Source organism: Cherax quadricarinatus, chromosome 25 (genome assembly GCF_038502225.1).
Source record: "Cherax quadricarinatus isolate ZL_2023a chromosome 25, ASM3850222v1, whole genome shotgun sequence".
In the NCBI taxonomy this organism is placed as follows: domain Eukaryota; kingdom Metazoa; phylum Arthropoda; class Malacostraca; order Decapoda; family Parastacidae; genus Cherax; species Cherax quadricarinatus.
The window spans coordinates 14,881,503-14,903,708 of record NC_091316.1 but is presented as its reverse complement, the minus strand read 5'-3'; the positions used below and the strand labels follow the sequence as shown (position 1 = coordinate 14,903,708).

Below are 22,206 nucleotides of genomic sequence, written 5' to 3'. Positions count from 1 at the left end.
CAAATTCTTAGACAGGGTTGGTAAATTAAGCTATTTTATATACCATATTTGTTGGCAATGTTGCTAAGTTAGTTTTGGTGCAAAATTAAGCATTTTAAATAAAAATTGTATAAGTTTAGACGTTTTCCTCAGATGAATTGGATGAATTTAAGCATTATGTTCTGTGTTAATACAGGTTATATACCCGAGAGGTGTATTTCTCTTAGCATGTATATGGTGATATATACGCTAAGAGATATATACGCGTATATATCAACCTTATATATGCACCTATATATCACCAGATATATACGTATATAGTGTGATATATACATGGGGCGGGAGGCATTCAGGCTTAATTCAGGGAACTGAAGCACAAATCCAATTTCCCAGATCAAGAGCCCCTCCCCAACATCAAGGAACACCTTCCTTGAGGGGTATAGATATATGGTGTGGATTTACCTTAATCACTATTCTTGTCTAGTGGTGAGAAGGTTACAAGTAGCCTTAATTAATGACCTGTTAACTATGTGCGGCGTTACTACCCTCGTGGTTGCCCTCAAAACTGTTCTTGTAAGACAGTGTGACAGGTTTTTATGTGCAGTATTTTTAAAACGTGTCTTTGTCGTGTCCGGTTAGTTGTCTTAGTGTGTTGAAACATCTTCATCAGTGTTATTACGATGTTTCGCCCTGTTTCTCCCAGCATCTTCGTCAGTGTTGACGTAATAATGTCCAAGATGGACCCAAACGTCTAAAGTTTCCTCTGAAAATTGTACGATGAATTGCGCCTCCACCGACCTATGGCTCTGAATTGCCCATATGGGTTTAGTTCTCACAGATTAATAATAATAATAATAATAATAATAATAATAATAATAATAATAATAATAATAATAACAAAAAGAAGAAGAACGAAGATTGATCTTGAAACTGTGAGCAGAGAGTGTAGTGTCCTCTATTGTTGTATTCCTCCTCTGTTGTAACCTGTTGTGTTGTAATCCTCCTCTATTTTAATCCTCCTCTGTTGTAATCCTCTTCTGTTGTAGCCTCCTCTGTTGTAATTCTCCTCTGTTGTAATCCTCATATTCTGTTGTAATCCTCCTCTGTTGTAACCTCTTCTGTTGTAATCCTCCTTTGTTGTAACCCTCCTCTGTTGTAATCCTCCTCCTGTGTTGCAATCCTCTGTTGTAACCTCCTCTGTTGTAATCCTCCTCTGTTGTAATCCTCCTCTTCGGTTGTAATCCTCCTCTGCTGTAATCCTCCTCTGTTGTAATCCTCCTCTGTTGTAATCCTCCTCCTCTGTTGTAATCCTCCTCCTCTGTTGTAATCCACCTCTTCGGTTGTAATCCTCCTCTGTTGTAATCCTCTTCTGTTGTAATCCTCTGTTGTAATCCTCCTCTTCGGTTTTAATCCTCCTCTGTTGTAATCCTCCTCTGTTGTAATTCTCCTCTGTTGTAATCCTCCTCCTCTGTTGTAATCCTCCTCCTCTGTTGTAATCCACCTCTTCGGTTGTAATCCTCCTCTGTTGTAATCCTCCTCTTCGGTTGTAATCCTCCTCTGTTGTAATCCTCCTCTTCGGTTGTAATCCTCCTCTTGTGCTGTTCTTCACTAGCGTCCAGCTCGTTTTCCGCCATTGTAACCCCCGTCTGTCTTTATATTTACTGCCCAAGCATGTGTTTTCTTGTCAGACTGTTGTTGCTCTCCATGTGATTCTCTGCCTCTCTCTTTACGGACTCAAATAACAGATGTGTGTACATAACACGTGTGCGTTTCAGACACGCGTACATAACAGGCGTGCATACATGGTAGGTGTGCGTATATGACAGGCGTGGGTATGTGCATGGCAGGTGTGTTTGCCTGATAGAGGGGCATGTCAGGTGTTTACCTGCCAGGTGCGCGTCAAGTTTAACTGACGGAGTGCCAGGTGTGTACATGACAGGTGTATGCGTGTTGAGTGCACATCACAGGCGTGTGCGTGTTAGCTGTGTGTACATGACAGGTGTGTGTGTGTTAGTGTGTATGCATGACAGGTGTGCGCGTGTCAGATATGTGTACGTGACAGGTATGTACGTGATAGATGTGTGCGTGTGTCGGATATGCGTATATGACAAGTGTGTGCATGTTAGGTGTGAACTTATAACAGGTGTGCTTGAGAGTTGTGTGCGCATAATAGGTGCGTGACAGGTGTGTGTGTACGTGTCAGGGGTGTATACTTGACAGGTTCGCGTGTATGTGGGAGAGGGAGGGTGGAAGCAACATGCATGAGGTCAGCAGTCTGTGTAATAATGTCTGGTCTAGTCAGCCCTGCACTCGGCTTCGCCCATGCATGTCACAACAAATACAGTGTAGCACAAAATGTCTATTCCAGCGCCGAAATAATATTGAGATAGAGAAATAAAATATTCCTGGGGAAAAAGTGGGACATAATAAGCGTGTATGCACCTGGAGAAGAGAGAAGTGTAGAGGAGAGAGAGAGATATTGGGAGATATTAAGCGAGTGTGTAGGAACTTTTGAACCAAGTGAAAGAATAATTGTGGTAGGGGACATAAATGCTACAGTAGGAGAAACATTTAGAGAGGGTGTGGTATGTAAGTTTGGGGTGCCAGGTGTAAATGATAATGGGGACCCTTTGATAGAACTTTGTATAGAAAAGGGTTTGGTTATAGGTAATACATATTTTAAGAAAAAGATGATAAATAAGTACATAAGATATGATGTAGGGCGTAATGACAGTAGTTTGTTGGACTGCGTATTGGTAGATAAACGACTGTTCAGTACACTTCAGGATGTACATGTTTATAGAAGGGCCACAGATATATCACATCACTTTGTAGATGTAGCTACAATGAAAGTAAAAAGCAGATGGGATACAAGGAAATCAGAAGAAGCAAGTAAGAGAGAGGTGAAGGTTTATAAATTAAAGGAGGAGGCAGTTAGGGTAAGATATAAACAACTATTGGAGGATAGATATGCTAGTGAGAGTATAGGCAATGGGGTCGAAGATGTATGGGTTAGGTTTAAGAATGTAGTGTTAGAGTGTTCATCAGAAGTTTGTAGTTACAGGAAAGTGGGTGCGGGAAGGAAGAAGAGCAATTGGTGGAATGATGTAAAGAGAGTAGTAAGGGAGAAAATGTTAGCACATGAGAGGTTTCTACAAAGTGATGCAAGGAGGGAGGAGTATATGGAAAGAAAAAGAGAGGTTAAGAGAGTGGTGAAGTAATGTAAATAGAGAGCATATGAGAGAGTGGGTGAGATGTTATCGAGAAATTTTGTTGAAAATAAGAAAAGGTTTTGGAGTGAGATAAATAAGCTGAGGGAACGAATGGATCTGACAGTTAAAAGTAGGAGTGGAGAGTAACTAAATGGAGAATTAGAAGTATCACAAAGATGGAGGGAATATTTTGAGGAATTGAGAAATGTTGACAAAGATAAGGAAGCTGTGATTTCGTGGATAGGGCAAGGAGGCATAACATCTTGTAGGTGTGAGGAAGAGCCAGTTGTGAATGTGGGGGAAGCTCGTGAGGCAGTGGGTAGAATGTAGGGTGCTAAGGCAGCTGGGATTGATGGGATAAAGATAGAAATGTTACAGGCAGGTGGGGATATAGTTTTGGAGTGGTTGGTGTTTTTATTTAATAAATGTATGAAAGAGGGTAAGGTACCTAGGGATTGGCAGAGAGTGTGCATAGTTTCATTGTATAAAGGCAAAGGGGACAAAAGAGAGTGCAGAAATTATAGGGGAATAAGTCTGTTGAGTATACCTCATAAAGTGTATGGTAGAGTTATTATTGAAAGAATTAAGAGTAAGACGGAGAGTAGGATAGTAGATAAACAAGAAGGCCTTAGGAAAGGTAGTGGGTGTGTAGACCAAGTATTTACAGTGAAACGCATAGGTGAACAATATTTAGATAAGGGTAAAGAGATTTCTGTGGCATTTATGGATTTGGAAACAGCGTATGACAGGGTGGATAGGGGGGCAGTGTGGCAAATGTTGCAAATGTATGGAATAGGAGGTGGGTTACTGAAAGCAGTGAAGAGTTTTTACGAGGATAGTGAGGCTCGGGTTAGAGTATGTAGGAGCGAGGGAGTAAAAGTAAGCCTTAGACAAGGATGTGTGATGTCACCATGGTTGTTCAATTTATTTATAGATGGGGTTATAAGAAAAGTGAATGCTCGGATGTTGGCAAGAGGTGTGGGATTAAAAGATAAAGAATCTAACACAAAGTGGGAGTTGTCACAGTTGCTCTTTGCTGATGACACTGTGCTTTTGGGATATTCTGAAGAGAAGTTGCAGAGGTTGGTGGATGAATTTGGTAGGGTATGTAAAAGAAGAAAATTAAAAGTGAATATAGGAAAGAGTAAGGTGATGAGGATAACAGAAAAATTAGGTTACGAAAGATTGGATATCAGATTGGAGGGAGAGAGCATGGAGGAAGTGATTGTATTCAGATATTTAGGAGTGGATGTGTCAGCAGGTGGGTCTGTGAAGGATGAGGTGAATAATAGAATTGATGAAGGGAAGAAGGTGAGTGGTGCACTTAGGAGTCTGTGGAGACAAAGAACTTTGTCCATGGAATTAAAGAGGGGAATGTATGAGAGTATAGTTATACCAATGCGCTTATATGGGTGTGAAGCATGGGTGGTGATGTTGCAACAAGGAGAAGGCTGGAGGCAGTGGAGATGTCATGTCTGAGGGCAATGTGTGGTGTGAATATAATGCAGAGAATTCGTAGTTTGGAAATTAGGAGGAGGTGCAGGATTACCAAAACTATTATCGAGAGGGCTGAGGAGGGGTTGTTGAAGTGGTTCGGATATGTAGAGAGGATGGAGTATAATAGAATTACTTCGAAAGTGTATAACTCTGTAGTGGAGGGAAGGCGGGGTAGGGGTCGGCCTAAGAAATGTAGGGAGGGGGTACAGGAGGTTTTGTGAGAGGGGCTTGGACTTCCAGCAAGCATGTGTGAGCGTGTTTGATAGGAGTGAATGGAGACAAATGGTTTTTAGAACTTGACGTGCTGTTGGAGTGTGAGCAAAGTAACATTTATGAAGGGATTCAGGGAAACCGGCAGGCCGGACTTGAAGGGTGTTAATGTTGCAGTTTTATAACTAGTGTAAGCGTGCCTCTGGCAAGACAGTGATGGAGTGAATGATGATGAAAGTTTTTCTTTTTTCTGGATTGTATTTTTGTACTCAGAGCCTAAATTCATCTCTTATGCACAGCTCTCTTCAAATATTTCGTATTGGGTAACATGTTTTCTTGTCAGTTAGGAGGTAACTTGTCAGTGTGTGATGGTTCCTTCGCCGAACATCTATTCTCTGCTTATCTTTACTATTTTCCAGATTAGCTCGGATTCAGATTTATAGATATGTACAATAAAGGTGTCAATAATCTATTGCATGACTCGCTCTATTAATCATACGGCTTTAGAGCGCTTTCCTTGAATGTAATAATGTTGCATGTTTTCTGGTAGACAATAATTAAGGCCATCTGATAAAGCGTGCAAACTCACGTCAAAAAAGTGTTCCAAATGTGTTGGTTGGACGGGTTTCATTAACAGAAATGTCTGGTGGAAGAGCTTTCAGGCGACTGTGGGAAATCTAGTATGTTAAATATGTTAATTCCCTCTTCCACTTAGATGGAAATAGGTATGATAACATCTCTGCTGTGTCATATAAACATGATGGTATTTGCCTTAGTTCTAAAGCACTCGTATCTCCAAGGACGTTTTCATTTTGCATGTCCATAGCTATCTGTCTGAGGGATTGATCGCCAAGGAATGTTGAAACTTTATGAAGCTTGTCAGGAATGATGCTTTCGCAAGATAGACAACAATCTTTACCAAGTTGGATTTTCTCCTAGAATGGCGGGCACTCGATACTTCCGTCCCTTCGAAAGATTTACATTGCTGACGGCAAGACCGATACTATGAGTTGATTTTTACCTGAATAATGCGTGCAATTTTTGTTTCCCTGAAGGTTGCATGTTAGTTAGTATCTTTAGTGTTGAATGACCTTGTGGTACCAGCGCTCGGCACACTGGAAAACTTTCTTTCAAAGACAACATCCTCTGGCAACATTAACTTTTTTTCTTTTTTTTTTTAAATTCCTTCACATTCTTAAGGAGGCGACTTTGAGAGCATCGTGGTTTTAACAGTTTCCTGGCTACATATATTCTCTCTGAACCAGAATGATGAACTGACTCATAAAATAACCTAAGCCAATATTATAACGGAGGTGCGGGGAGCTTTTTAGTTTGTTAAAGTTCTTCCCGAGCGAAACGTTGTTATAGTGAAGCTCTCTTTCAGCAGTATGTCGTTATAATAAAGGCTAACACATTTTTTTGTCATTTCATGTCGTTTCTGTTGCCTGCTGCCTCTTCCGCTTCTCTCAATTAGTTTTATGCTTCCTGATACAGGATATTTTCTAAATAGTTGATTTTGGTCAGTTACAAACACCTGAAATATAAATGGTCTGTGTCTGAAACTATTTAGAAAATACATAGAACAAAACGTAATACACAGCTTTATGCCCAGGTACATTGCACAATACATCCTCTGTTTTCTGAACATAATTCCTGTTTTTGAAGGTATTTTTTTTTGTCATGTAACCTTAAAATAAGAAAATCTTAACTGAGTTTAGAAGAAAATTATTGAGTTCGTAAGATAATTGTCATTTCATATGTGTATAATTATTTTTATGGTATATGTCTTCCCGACTTGATAGTTGTATTTATAAAATAAAGCTGGTTTCTGATTGGTTGACAGGAGATACACACCCACACACACACACACACACACACACACACACACACACACACACACACACACACACACACACACACACACACACACACACACAAATATATATATATATATATATATATATATATATATATATATATATATATATATATGTCGTGCCGAATAGGCAGAATTTGCGATCTTGGCTTAAATAGCAACGCTCATCTTGCCATATAGGACAAGTGAAAATTGTGTATGCAATAATTTCGCCAAAATCATTCTGAACCTAACGAAAAAAATATATTTCACTGTGTTTGTTTAGTACTAAATTATTGTAAACAAATCAAAAATATATTTAGTTGCGTTAGTCTAAAATAAATTGCTCTTGTTATAATAAGGTTAGGTAAGTTTTCTAAGATTCTTTTGGTGCAAAATAAAATTTTATTACATTAACATTTATGAAAAAAATATATCTTTAAACGTATAAGAGGAATTTTTAGAAAGGACTAATTTTAAATGAGTTCTTGCTAATTGACCACTTTTACATATTCGGCACGACATATATATATATATATATATATATATATATATATATATATATATATATATATATATATATATATATATATATGTATATATATATATATATATATATATATATATATATATAATATAAATATATATATATATATATATATATATATATATATATATATATAATATATATATATATATATATATATATATATATATATATATATATATATATATATATATATATATATATATATATATATATATATATATATATATATATATATATATGCAAAACAACCACTCTGAAAGAATAGAGAAATTCCAAGCGCTTTCGTGACTACTCACATTATCAAGGAACTATGAAAGTAAAGCATCCAAGGAAGGTATATAAGGGGGTCTGGCCAACACCTCACTATCAGATCCCACAACGGTTAAACACCTGACGTGCGCCGGCCCAACTGGACAGGTCCTTTGCACAACCACCAACAAACTATTCTACCCAAGAAAATTTTTAAAATTATTATTTGTCCAGTGTATTATTAAATTCTTCCCAAATTCTATTAATTATAAATGGATCTAATTTATATAAACCAAAGGAAATATTCATATTATTGTCAAAACTGCTTTTTATGAAACAAGATTCAATTATATTCCTGTCGACCATGGACTTGCTTGATACTACTTTCTCAACTTTTTGAAAATCAATTGGATGGTTAAAATCTCTTACATGAATAAATAGAGCATTGGAATCTTGTCCAGTTCTAATGCTATATTTATGTTGTTTTAATCTTAGTTCGAGATTTTTACCAGTTTGACCGTAATAAACTTTATCGCAAATTTTACAAGGAAACTTATAGACACATCCATCAGCATTTTGGGGGGAATTCTTTTTCAAAAGTTTTTTTACTGTATCAAGATTTTTGAATACAACTTTAATATTAAAAGTCTTAAGAAGAGAAGGCATATCAACCAAGTTTTCATGGTAAGGGAGAACCAACATATTTTTAGTTGAATAAGGCTGGTTGTCCCTTTTTGGATTGTAAAAAGTATTTCTAGCAACTTTAAAAGATTTATCAATTACATTTCTTGGGTATTTTAAATCATTACCTATTTCATAAATTTTGGATATTTCCTCATCTATGAACTCAGGACTACAAATTCGTAATGCTCTCAAAAACATTGATGAGAAAACAGACAGTTTGACTCTATCTTGATGCGAAGAATAATAGTGGACATAGGAACAGTTATTTGTAGGTTTTCTGTAAATTTTAAATTTGAATTCATTATTACCCTTAATAATTAAAACATCTAGAAAAGGTTGGTGGTTGTCCAGTTGGGCCGGCGCGCGTCAGGTGTTTAACCGTTGTGGGATCTGATAGTGAGATGTTGGCCAGACCCCCTTATATACCTTCCTTGGATGCTTTACTTTCATAGTTCCTTGATAATGTGAGTAGTCACGAAAGCGCTTGGAATTTCTCTATTCTTTCAGAGTGGTTGTTTTGCATATTCTGAAATCACCTGTTTACTGTGATCTTATTGCATATATATATATATATATATATATATATATATATATATATATATATATATATATATATATATATATATATATATATATATATATATATATATATATAGTTCCTTGATAATGTGAGTAGTCACGAAAGCGCTTGGAATTTCTCTATTCTTTCAGAGTGGTTGTTTTGCATATATATATATATATATATATATATATATATATATATATATATATATATATATATATATATATATATATATATATATATATATATATATGTCGTGCCGAATATGTAAAACTGGTCAATTAGCAAGAAATCATTTAAAATTAAGTACTTTCTAAAATTTTCTCTTGTAAGTTTAAAGATATATTTTTTTGATTAATGTTAATGTAAAAAAATTTTTAATTTTGCACCAAAAGGAACTTAGAAAACTTACCTAACCTTATTATAACAAGAACAATTTATTTTAGCCTAACCCAGCTAAATATATTTTAGATTTGTTTACATTAATTTAATACTAAACAAACACAGTGAAATATATTTTTTTCTTTAGGTTCAGAATTATTTGGGGGAAATTATCGCATACACAAATTTTCGCTTGTCCTATATGGCAAGATGAGCGTTGCTATTTAAGCCAAGATCGCAAGTTCCGCCTATTCGGCACGACATATATATATATATATATATATATATATATATATATATATATATATATATATATATATATATATATATATATATATATATATATATATATATATATATTATTGTGACCACGAATGAGTGGTATTGATCAATAACGACACTGCACTAGCCAAGGACTCGAACCCATGTTGCTTTGGCCTGCCTCATGGTGGGCGTCCACTGGACCATATGATCCTTAAGAGTAGCGCGTCCAGCGGAACTGGATGTTGTACTTGCTACCCAAGGATATACGATGGTGTGGATGACTCTAGGCTAATTTCATTCTAGTCCCTGTTTGGTGTACTAGTACAACGAGCAGTATTTTGTATTATATCGAGTCCTTGGCTAGTGCAGTGTTGTTATTGATACATATGTATATTCTTCCCATGAGACGTGCTAAAACAACACGGGTTCGATCCCCTGCTAGCCGGGGATGTGTGTGTGTTCGTGTGTGTGTATTGAGAAATATTCAAATGGGGGTTCCAGGCTGTTTCCTTATACTTGAGGCTTCACGCTGGGGGCCAACTACTTGAGGCTTCACGCAGGGGGCCAACTACCTGAGGCTCTGCCTGGGTTCTCCTACTTACTTCCTAGGATTTACCGTCTTCTTTATCCTTCTCCATTCAGCACGACTTATATTTGTTTGGATTGAGCTCCAGTAACCAATTGTTGGACCACGTCAGCAGCCTGTCCAGATCTTGCCTGACCCATTTGTGTTTGTGTACTTCAAGGAACATAAATGGTCTGATGTCGGCCATGATGTTGACTTATTCTGTGACTTGATTTCCTACCATGTGACATATTCTGTCTGGTCTCATTGCATCTTCCCTCATTTTCATTGTCTTACCATTTGCTTGGGTTGAATGCAAGTATATATTTTTTTTTCTACTTCCATGGCTGAGATTTTTTGAAAGCTTCGTCTGTTTGGATTCTCCTCATTATTTTAGCGCCGTTTTTGACGGCGCTAAAATCGGAGGAGTCTAGGCCTCCTGGAAGGTTGCTGGTGTCGTATATCAGGAAAAAAAATTGGATCACGGAACGCTCCCTTTAAGAGCTCCTCTGGCAACATTTACCAATTATTTTTTATTTTCTGCTACTTAGATGTTCCTTTACCCATTACTTTTATGTTTACAGTTACATTGGCTTGATTTTTTGCCACACAGTATCGAAGGTCTTAAGGCAGTTTACAGATATACAACCAGCCTGTCCTTCTGTTTCCTGTGTAATTTTTGTGAGTGTTGTTTGCTTCTTTCAGATTGTTGAGACAAAAATTTCTGTCCTTGAAATTGTGTTTTTGTTTCGAGATAAATCCCCATTTTGGAGGTGTACCAGTCTTATATATATGATTTTCTCCATCACTTTGCACGAGATACATGTCAGAGATATTGCTCAATAATTTAGCGATACTTGTCCATTGCCATTTATAAATATTGGGTTTACATTTGGTCTTCATCGTGTGTATGGTCGTTTACCAGTGTTTCATGATTTTTTTTTGTAAATTTGCATAAGTAGTTTGCTTGTCTGGGCGCTATGCTTATGTTTGGTCTAGATCACTTAGTCAGTGACTTATGTCCGGCTGTTTTGTCTTAAGTTCGATAGTTGTGTCCAGTTTTATTGTTCTTTTGTTGTTTGTGTGTTTGCCTTTATTCTAGTTGTATACATGATTTGGAAGCTTCTGTTGAGATCCTCACGTACGTATTTGTTGTTTCTTTACGAGCCGATCACCTATCATCTTCAGTATTATTACTAAATCCTTAACTGTACTCACTTTCCGGTGTTGCTTTTGCTGTGTCATTTTCAGATTGTCTCCCCACTTTCCTCTTGATCTTGATGTATCATATATTACACTCTTCCTGGCTATCATGTTTCTAATAAGTAATTAATTTTATGTTACCATTTCTTCTCATTTTTGTCTTTCTCGTATTTGCAGTACTAGTTAAATTACAGGTTCTCTATTTTCTTCCTTGCGTCATCCTTGTCTAAGGAAGATATTGTTTGTTGCTTCCAAATACTTTACTTTAAAAAACTTCCTAGTGTTTTATTCGGTGAATTTCTATTCAACTCGTTCCTTTATTTAGAAATATTCTTATTCTGTCAGATTCCCTGGTTTCTTTTTGTCCCTGTTGGTTTGAACTCCCAATTTTGTGTCGAGGTTAATAATTTGAATACAGTAGTCGTTCGCATCTATTAGTGGGTTGTAATCTATTTTTTCCTGAGTTACAGTGAAAGTTAAGTATGGTCAGATTAGTGTGTTGTCTCTTGTCTTGTTGGTTCCTCCACATATTTATTGGCTCATAAAGTTCCTCGCTGCTGTGTCAAAGGACTAAGTCCCCAGTGTAGGCGTTTCTGTCCTCTTAATGGATTTTCTCGTGCTGATATTGCCTATGGTTAGGAGATAAGCTATGCTCATGTTTATTACTTTTTGCTGCCTGCGCGCGCGCGCTGTGTGTGTGTGTGTGTGTGTGTGTGTGTGTGTGTGTGTGTGTGTGTGTGTGTGTGTGTGTGTGTGTGTGTGTGTGTGTGTGTGTGTGTAACTCTATGTCTTTAAAACATTTTCAAACGTTTGCCTCCAACATTTATCACCCTAAGACTGGATAATTAATTCCTAACTGCCTGATAACTTTTCTATTTTGTCTGTATTCACCTAGCTATTTTTCTATTCGAAACTCCTGTCCCCCACCTTTTTAGCTTCTATTAACCGACTTCAATGATTTCTGGCCTTTAGGTCTTGATCATACCTATTCTTCAGTCTGTATGGTGTTTAAAGAACAAAAATGCACAATACCATGCACTACCACTACCACTACTTCTTTTTCTTCCTCTCTCTCTCCCGTCCCTGTTCCTCTCGCCTATATATACTGGCTCCCTCACTCTATTCTCTCAGTGTAACTTGTGAATGGTCCAAGACGGAACTTTTTTCTCTCCTATTTGCGGGTTATTTGTGTATGGCGTTTACCGCAGTAATATTTCCAAACGATCCTGTGGGCAATGTGTGTCAATTCGCACACATTTACGTGTATACGGACTCAGTGTTTTCGAAGGGTGATTCCAAAGGAGCAGAATCAACGTGAGTGTGGAGGCGACTGGTAAGCCGAAGATGCTGTGAGGACAAGAGAAGGTTAAAACAGTGTGATGCAGGGAGATGTGGAGGAGGGGGAGGAAAGGAGATGGAGGAGAAGAGGAGGATGAGGTGAAGTGAGACGTGTAGGTCAGAGACGGCACCACCTCATTATACGGAACCTGATAATTCGGTGCCAGAAAATAGAATGTATATCAATACAAAAGCACGAAGCTATAAAGACAGGTATTAGCAGAGCACATGACAGGAGTGGTGGTAAGTGGTGGTCTGAGTGTACGCTGCCTCAGGTCACCACACCCATGCTGTGCAACACACTGCCACCATCCACCCACCTACACAGCCACGCACTTATACTGCCACCCACCCTACACTGCTACCCACCTACACTGCTACCCAACCACACTGCTACCCACCTACACTGCTACCCAACCACACTGCTACCCAACCACACTGCTACCCAACCACACTGCTACCCAACCACACTGCTACCAACGCTGCCACCCACACTGTAACACTACCTTCCACACTACCACCATTCCAGTACACTGCACCACATTTCAACACACCTTCACCCACATAACAACACTGCCAACCACAGTGCAATACACACACACACTGCCACCCACATATCGACACACTACCACACACACATGTTAACACATTGGGTAATCTGGAGCAAAGAGAGACACACCTGATAATATATACAAGAAAGACACTTGAAATCTGAAATCTACGCACAAACAGTCCCGGTATATCACAAGTATATACCTGTATCCTGTATACCTGCAACACTATCATCCACACTGCCATCCACGCTGCCACCCACGCTGCCATCCACACGTTGCAGAACCATCTCATCAGAGGTGCTTTCTTTCAGGCGTATTAACTCCCTCCAGTACGTCAAAATTATTTTTTTTCGATTGTCCATTATTACTATAGTTATTAATGGTTGCAAGCAAGTGAAGTTTTGTGTGTACTTGCGAATCCCCTTGCTTTTATTTCTTCCATTTCTTCTTCTTCTTTTTCTTCTTCTTCTTCTTCTTCTTCTTCTTCTTCTTCTTCTTCTTCTTCTTCTTCTTCTTCTTCTTCTTCTTCTTCTTCTTCTTCTTCTTCTTCTTCTTCTTCTTCGCGCGCGCGCGCGTGTGTGTGTGTGTGGTTATATATATATATGTCGTGTCGAATAGGGAAAACTTACGATTTTGGCTTAAATAGCAACGCTCTTCTTGCCGAATAAGGCAAGTGAAAATTCGTGTATGCAATAATTTTGCAAAAATCATTCTGAAAGTAACGGAAAAAATATATTTCATTGTGTTTGTTTATTTTTAAATTATTGTAAACTTATCTAAAATATATTTAGTTGGATTAGGCTAAATTAAATTGCGCTTGTTATAATAAGGTTAGGCAAGTTTTCTAAGGTTCTTTTGGTACAAAATTATTAATTTTTACATTAACATAAATGAAAAATGTATCTTTAAGCGTATAAGAGAAAATTTTAGAAAGGACTTGATTGACCTGCTTAAGAACAGACCCATTCAATCAGGTGCTACAGTGATGTTACCCATCACATGCTGCTCCATCACCATCATCACATGCTGCTCCATCACCATCATCACACATGCTGCTCCATCACCATCATCACACATGCTGCTCCATCACCATCACACATGCTGCTCCATCACCATCATTACATATGCTGCTAAATCTCCATCATCACATGCTGCTCCATCACCATCATCACACATGCTGCTTCATCACCATCATCACACATGCTGCTCCATCACCATCATCACACATGCTGCTCCATCACCATCATCACACATGCTGCTCCATCACCATCATCACACATGCTGCTCCATCACCATCATCACACATGCTGCTCCATCACCATCATCACACATGCTGCTCCATCACCATCATCACACATGCTGCTCCATCACCATCATCACACATGCTGCTCCATCACCATCATTACACATGCTGCTCCATCACCATCACACATGCTGCTCCATCACCATCATCACACATGCTGCTCCATCACCATCATCACACATGCTGCTCCATCACCATCACACATGCTGCTCCATCACCATCATTACATATGCTGCTAAATCTCCATCATCACATGCTGCTCCATCACCATCATCACACACGCTGCTTCATCACCATCATCACACATGCTGCTCCATCACCATCATCACACATGCTGCTCCATCACCATCATCACACATGCTGCTCCATCACCATCATCACACATGCTGCTCCATCACCATCATCACACATGCTGCTCCATCACCATCATCACACATGCTGCTCCATCACCATCATCACACATGCTGCTCCATCACCATCATCACACATGCTGTTCCATCACCATCATCACACATGCTGCTCCATCACCATCATTACACATGCTGCTCCATCACCATCACACATGCTGCTCCATCACCATCATCACACATGCTGCTCCATCACCATCATCACACATGCTGCTCCATCACCATCATCACACATGCTGCTCCATCACCATCATCACACATGCTGCTCCATCATCATCATTACACATGCTGCTCCATCACCATCATCACACATGCTGCTCCATCACCATCATCACACATGCTGCTCCATCACCATCATCACACATGCTGCTCCATCATCATCATCACACATGCTGCTCCATCACCATCATCACACATGCTGCTCCATCACCAGCATCACACATGCTGCTCCATCACCATCATTACACATGCTGCTCCATCACCATCATCACACATGCTGCTCCATCGCCATCATCACACATGCTGCTCCATCACCATCATCACACATGCTGCTCCATCACCATCATTACACACGCTGCTCCATCACCATCATTACACATGCTGCTCCATCACAATCATCACACATGCTGCTCCATCACCATCATTACACATGCTGCTCCATCACCATCATCACACATGCTGCTCCATCACCATCATTACACACGCTGCTCCATCACCATCATCACACATGCTGCTCCATCACCATCATCACACATGCTGCTCCATCACCATCATCACACATGCTGCTCCATTACCATCATTACACACGCTGCTCCATCACCATCATTACACATGCTGCTCCATCACAATCATCACACATGCTGCTCCATCACCATCATTACACACGCTGCTCCATCACCATCATTACACATGCTGCTCCATCACCATCATTACACACGCTGCTCCATCACCATCATTACACATGCTGCTCCATCACCATCATCACACATGCTGCTCCATCACCATCATTACACACGCTGCTCCATCACCATCATCACACATGCTACTCCATCACCATCATTACACAAAGAGGTCGATTGTTTGTCATATGAACTCAATGTTATTAGAGGTTTTCTATATACACTGTATATAGAGTCCACCTGGGTTAGATTTCAGATGGGGGGTGTCCCCCTTCCCCATCTGAAACAAGTGACTTGAGGACAATCATGATTGTCCTGCATCTCTTGTTTTGAATATTCTAGTTACCCAGCCAATCATTTTTCTTATGGGTGCGATAATAACATTGTTGTGATCCTTGAATGTGCGATCCTCCGACATTGTCACTCCCTGTTCTCTCACATTAAACTTCTGCTCAATCGAAAGATTCAAGTGTGTTTCTTACTTAGTTTCAGTCTTTAATTCTTCATTTTTTTATAGCAGAGTAACAATTTGTCATCTTCGAGTATCATATTGTTGTCACTGGTCCACTGGAAAGCTTCGTTTATATCAGCTTGAAAGTTTATTGTGTCCTCAGTATACGCCCTGTTGTACAAATTCTAGTGTCTTTTGCAGCGGCGTAATGATTTATGTCTTTATTTATGTCGAATATAAAAATGAGAAAGACAAGTATCTAGAGTAACAGTGTTTTTTTCACTGTGGCAGCATTAAACACGATTTATTTTTGTTTACTGTTACTCTGGGTTCTGTTTGTTAAGAAGTTAAATATCCATCTGCCCACTCTTCTTGTTGTTCCTTTTACACGCATTATATATGTTATTACTCCATGGTTGAACTTGTCGAAAGCTTTTCCAAAGTCCCTATGTTGTATCTGCATTCTGCCTGTCGTCCAGTGCATTCAAAACCATATAATAATCCTACAGTTGGGAAAGGAGGGAGAGACCTGCTTTAAACCCATGATGTCCTGGGTTGTGCATTTGGTCGTCGTCGTAGTCTCCCTTCTTCTTTGTGCGGATTATTGGTGTGTTGGTGTGATTGTATGGGCTTGTCAATCTTGTTTCTTAAGATCTTTTCAGAGACTTTGATGATACGTGAGTTTAGCGATATTAGTGAATAGTTATGCAATTGTTTTACTTCCACTTTTGTGGAGTGGGGCTATGTATGGGTGGGCTTTAATGACAGTAAGATGACACCTATCATTTCAGTGTAATTATTATATCTGTCATTTTAATAGCTGTCTTTATATACCAGTAGTTTTGTGTTCATGTTTTCTCATATCTTTAGCCTGAACAACTATTCAGAAGGGAGTTTGAGCCTTTAATTCTAGTGAAGGGATTTTAATTCATGGACTTGGAGTTGCTTTCTTCGTCCTAAGATCAAACATAATTACTTCCCATCGCCGCTTGTCCTGTGTTCAGCCTCCCGAGGACTATAGATTATCGGTGATTTACCTGTTTCTCCCTCCCACTTTCTCTCCCTCAAGCTTACCTAGTTTATTGTTACCTGTTCATTTGCAATTCGTTTATCATCTGAGCCTCCCAGTCTCCTGAAAGAATTTTAGCAAATTCTTCATTTCTCTCCATCTTCCTTTCCTACTTTTTCTTTTCCTGTTATCTTTATTTTCACTGCCTGTTCCACCTTTTCCTTCATTCTCTCTAGCTTTTACTTCAGCTTTCTCATTTCCTCTTCCAGTCTCTGCTACTTTTTTTTAAACTTTCCTTTATTTCTTCACAAAAAATATTTAACTACATTTTGCAAATCTTCTCCATTTTGTTTCTGAAAGCATCAAATATCAGATCTGAGAACTGCCACCAGCATCCTTCTCCCTCATCTTCTCCCTTTTTATTTTTATTGTTCAATGAATTTCCCATTTCCTTTTTCATCGAGTTTCATCCAGTCAGACTTCAAGTCCAACCTGTGTGATCAGTCTACATTCCTGGATGAGAAATTGTTAGTTCCTTTCCTTGTTCAGCATTCTGATACCAGTCAATTTTGTTCACGTCAGGTATATGCTCACTAGCCAGCGTGAGAAACACTTATGTTTATGTGTGTACTTACCGAGTTGTACTCATCGAGTGGTGTGTGTGTGTGTGTGTGTGTGTGTGTGTGTGTGTGTGTGTGTGTGTGTGTAGGTATGCGCGTAATTTATGTGAGAAATGTTTTATTGCCTAATGCATTGTGTATGTGCAGAAGTGTATGTGCTCTCGTGTATTATGCATTCATAACCCCATATATAGTTAAATAAATTCAGTTTTGTGTACTGAGGATATTTGTGTTTCTTTTCGTCTGAGGTATCTTTACTATGTTCAGTCAGTGTTCACAGTTCTTCCTCTTATAACCTCGGGAGAATTTTTACTGTGACAGGTATTCTGCGCTGGCTTGGAGATGTTGACACTTTCACATCCAGTTATGGGCAGCCTAACAGTCAGATACTAGCAGTCTTTGGTACCACAAGAATAAGTATTCTTCCTTTCTTCTGATATTGTGTTTTTATTAACTAGTTGCGATGAATTATTCGCGAATTGTGTGTATGTGTGTGTGTGTGTATGTGTGTGTGTGTGTGTGTGTGTGTGTGTGTGTATGTGTGTGTGTGTGTGTGTGTGTGTGTGTGTATGTGTGTGTGTGTAGGTGTGTGTGTGTATGTTAAAAAAATATTGAATACAAAATTATAATTTGATCTGCAGTGGGCTTTAATATACACTCACCTCCAACTTATCTCAAAACTATGTTGTGAAGAGTATGTATGAAGTTCTGATATGCGATGGCTGAATAGAAACCTTCGGGTATTTATCGGATTTCTAGAGGAATTTTATGTGCAAATTATCGAGTGGATGTTAGAGTGCAGCGAATGAATGTTGTGTATTACATGTGAGTTTGGCCAGCTACGGCTCCACCTTCAAGATTTGTTCTAATCCCGCCCTTGATTATCTGGGTCGATTATAGGGATTATGTACCTGAGGGAGGTAATAGATACCTTGGTTTAACGTCAATCAGTCCACGCCAGCGGTGATGGATAGGTAGTCTAGCCCAGTGTTCAGTCTTGGTGGTGGGAGTCCTGGGGAAGGGGTGGGAGGTAGGGGAAAGAGTGGGATTGTGCTACCACCACTACAACCACCATCACCAGTACTAATAACACTACTACTGCTGATATCACGTACCATCGCTGCTACTATCACACACCATCATTATTAATATCACACACCATCACTACTACTCCAGGTAGGTAGAATACTACTGCTGCTACTATCACACACCATCACTACTACTACTGCTGCTGCTACTATCACACACCATTATACTATTATTCTATTCAAGATTGATGGACTGACCACATCGACTCAAGGTTGAGGGACTGATTACCTCATTCTACTCCTGTTCTTCAAGATTCTCCTTTGTATGGACTGATGAAGCCACTGTGTGGCGAAACGTGTCCTTAATAAAGATACCCAAGAGTTGCACATGTGTCTAATTTATCAACGTGTCGGTTCTGTGAACCATTCATCTACAACCACCACCACCACCACCAGCCACCACCATCACCACCACCACCACCACCACCACCACCACCACCACCACCACCACCACCACCAGCCACCACCACCACCACCAGCCACCACCACCACCAGCCACCACCGTCACCACCACCACCACCACCACCAGCCACCACCATCACCACCACCACCAGCCACCTCCACCACCACCTCCACCACTGCCACCACCACCACCAGCCGCAACCACCACCACCACCACCAGCCACCACCACCACTACCACCACCACCAGCCACCACCAACACCACCACCACCAGCCACCACCACCACCAGCCACCACCATCACCACCACCACCAGCCACCACCATCACCACCACCACTACCACCAGCCACCACCACCACCGCCACCAGCCACCACCATCACCACCACCACCACCACCACCAGCCACCACCACCACCACCACCACCAGCCACCACCACCACCACCACCAGCCACCACCATCACCACCACCACCACCAGCCACAACCACCACCACCACCACCACCAGCCACCACCATCACCACCACCAGCCACCACCACCACCACCACCACCAGCCACCACCATCACCACAACCACCACCATCACCAAAACCACCACCATCACCAAAACCACCAGCCACCACCACCACCACCACCAGCCACCACCAGCCACCACCATCACCACCACCACAAGCCACCACCATCACCACCACCATCACCACCACCAGCCACCACCATCACCACCACCACCACCACCAGCCACCACCATCACCACCACCACCACCACCACCACCACCACCACCACCACCATCACCACCACCACCAGCAGCCACCACCACCACCACCACCACCACCACCACCACCACCAGCCACCACCATCACCACCACCATCACCACCACCACCACCACCACCACCACCACCACCACCACCACCACCACCACCAGCCACCATCATCACCACCACCATCACCACCACCACCACCACCACCACCACCACCACCACCACCACCACCACCACCACCAGCCACCACCATCACCACCACCATCACCACCACCACCACCACCACCACCACCAGCCACCACCATCACCACCACCCCCACCACCGCCACCACCACCACCACCACCACCACCACCACCACCACCACCAACAGCCACCATCATCACTACCCATCCATTTCGTCAGTTTAGATTTTAAGCTTATAAATAATTACTTTTATATTACTGTTGCACCACATGTGTAGAAATAACTCTCAGTAATGACCGTGCTGCCGAAGCTGCTAGTTTATTGTGAGTCTAGTATTCATGCTGTGGAGGGTAGCAGCTAGTGGTATCTATGCTGTGGAGGGTAGCAGCTAGTGGTATTCATGCTGTGGAGGGTACCTTCTAGTGGTATTCATGCTGTGGAAGGTACCTTCTAGTGGTACTCATGCTGTGGAAGGTACCTTCTAGTGGTATTCATGCTGTGGAGGGTACCTTCTAGTGGTATTCATGCTGTGGAAGGTACCTTCTAGTGGTATTCATGCTGTGGAGGGTACCTTCTAGTGGTATTCATGCTGTGGAAGGTACCTTCTAGTGGTATTCATGCTGTGGAAGGTACCTTCTAGTGGTATTTGTTGCAACCCCTGAATGGGTTGAAATATATATAATGTATATTATGATTATGAATAATATGTATATATATAATTATTACCTTTTCATATAATTTTATATTGCTTGTATTTGCGATAATAGCTAAATCGTAAATGTATTGCTTTATATTATTTGACTTAGCTTCCTTTGGTTAGGTAGGATGTAACATATTATGTGCTCAGTTCAAGTCTTGATTGTCTACTGTAATTATCGCTTGTGGCTCGTTAGACTGCCGGCTTCTGTTTCTGAGCTGCAGCTGTCCACGGAGCTATCACGTGATCGAGGGGGGGTGTTCTCACCTCGCCTGAAGTATTCAGTCTGGTCTAGACTCTCTTGGTGGTTGGACAGATTGTCTGTCTCATTATTCTTGTTAGTTCTGTAGAACTCTGTTCACAGAACATTGTATAGACTTAGTGATTTTCGACGTTGTACTGAGGTTGTGTGTCTCATAGACACTCTGAGTAACTCAGGTCCTGAGCTGTAGCTTCTGACCTAACTTGTACTGGTATCTGTGTATTGTCACAGTCGGGATTTTCTTATGCTGAACTTAGATTCAGTAGTATGGGAGATGTGTGACTTTTGTGGAGGATCTGCAGATGGTCCCTAATTAGTGTCGTTATATTATCTCCTTGATCCTGATTGTGTCGCAGTTGCTTGTTATATTGCTATTGGGCTTAGCATTCTTTTTATTGTTCAAGCAGACTGTTCTGATAGCCAGTTGGTCAAAAAGTTAGTTTATTTGAGGACTTTGTCAGTCACTTGTTTAAGTCTAGTCGAGTCATGAGACATAGCGAACTACTTAGGGCACTTACACACATACACACAAACTTACTTGTACATATTTGTAATATCTTATTAAATGTAAATGTACCAGAGGGTACTTAAGAATTATAAATGTGATATGTGCTTTCAGCACAATACTATTGTATACGAGAGAAGTGATTATTATTATTTTGTTGATTACTGTGATTAATTTAATTTAATTTAATTTGATAATATACCTCTAGACTTAATAAATTTATTAAATTTTAATTTCTCTAGTTAGTAGCCTACCAGTTGTAATCCTGAAGCACTATTGAATCATACTGAATTCTAATGGATAATTGGAAAAGGATACTGACTAATTGTTACGAAAACCCAGTAACAGGCTGGATGCTAGAAGGGCAGTCCTTTCTAGTATTCACTGGAGATCTCTAAGCTTTTAGAATCGCGTTTTTTGTAACAGTATTCATGCTGTGGAAGGTACCTTCTAGTGGTATTCATGCTGTGAGGGGTACCTTCTAGTGGTATTCATGCTGTGGAGGGGACCTAGTGGTATT

At 40.1% G+C, this 22,206-nt stretch overlaps 1 protein-coding gene across 1 annotated transcript in view; it reads left to right on the top strand.

Annotated features, from left to right (window-relative positions):
- Window positions 1-22,206, top strand: part of LOC128690040 (uncharacterized) — a 478,844-nt gene that overhangs the window by 50,680 nt on the left and 405,958 nt on the right. The gene's annotated exons all lie outside the window — the stretch shown is intronic.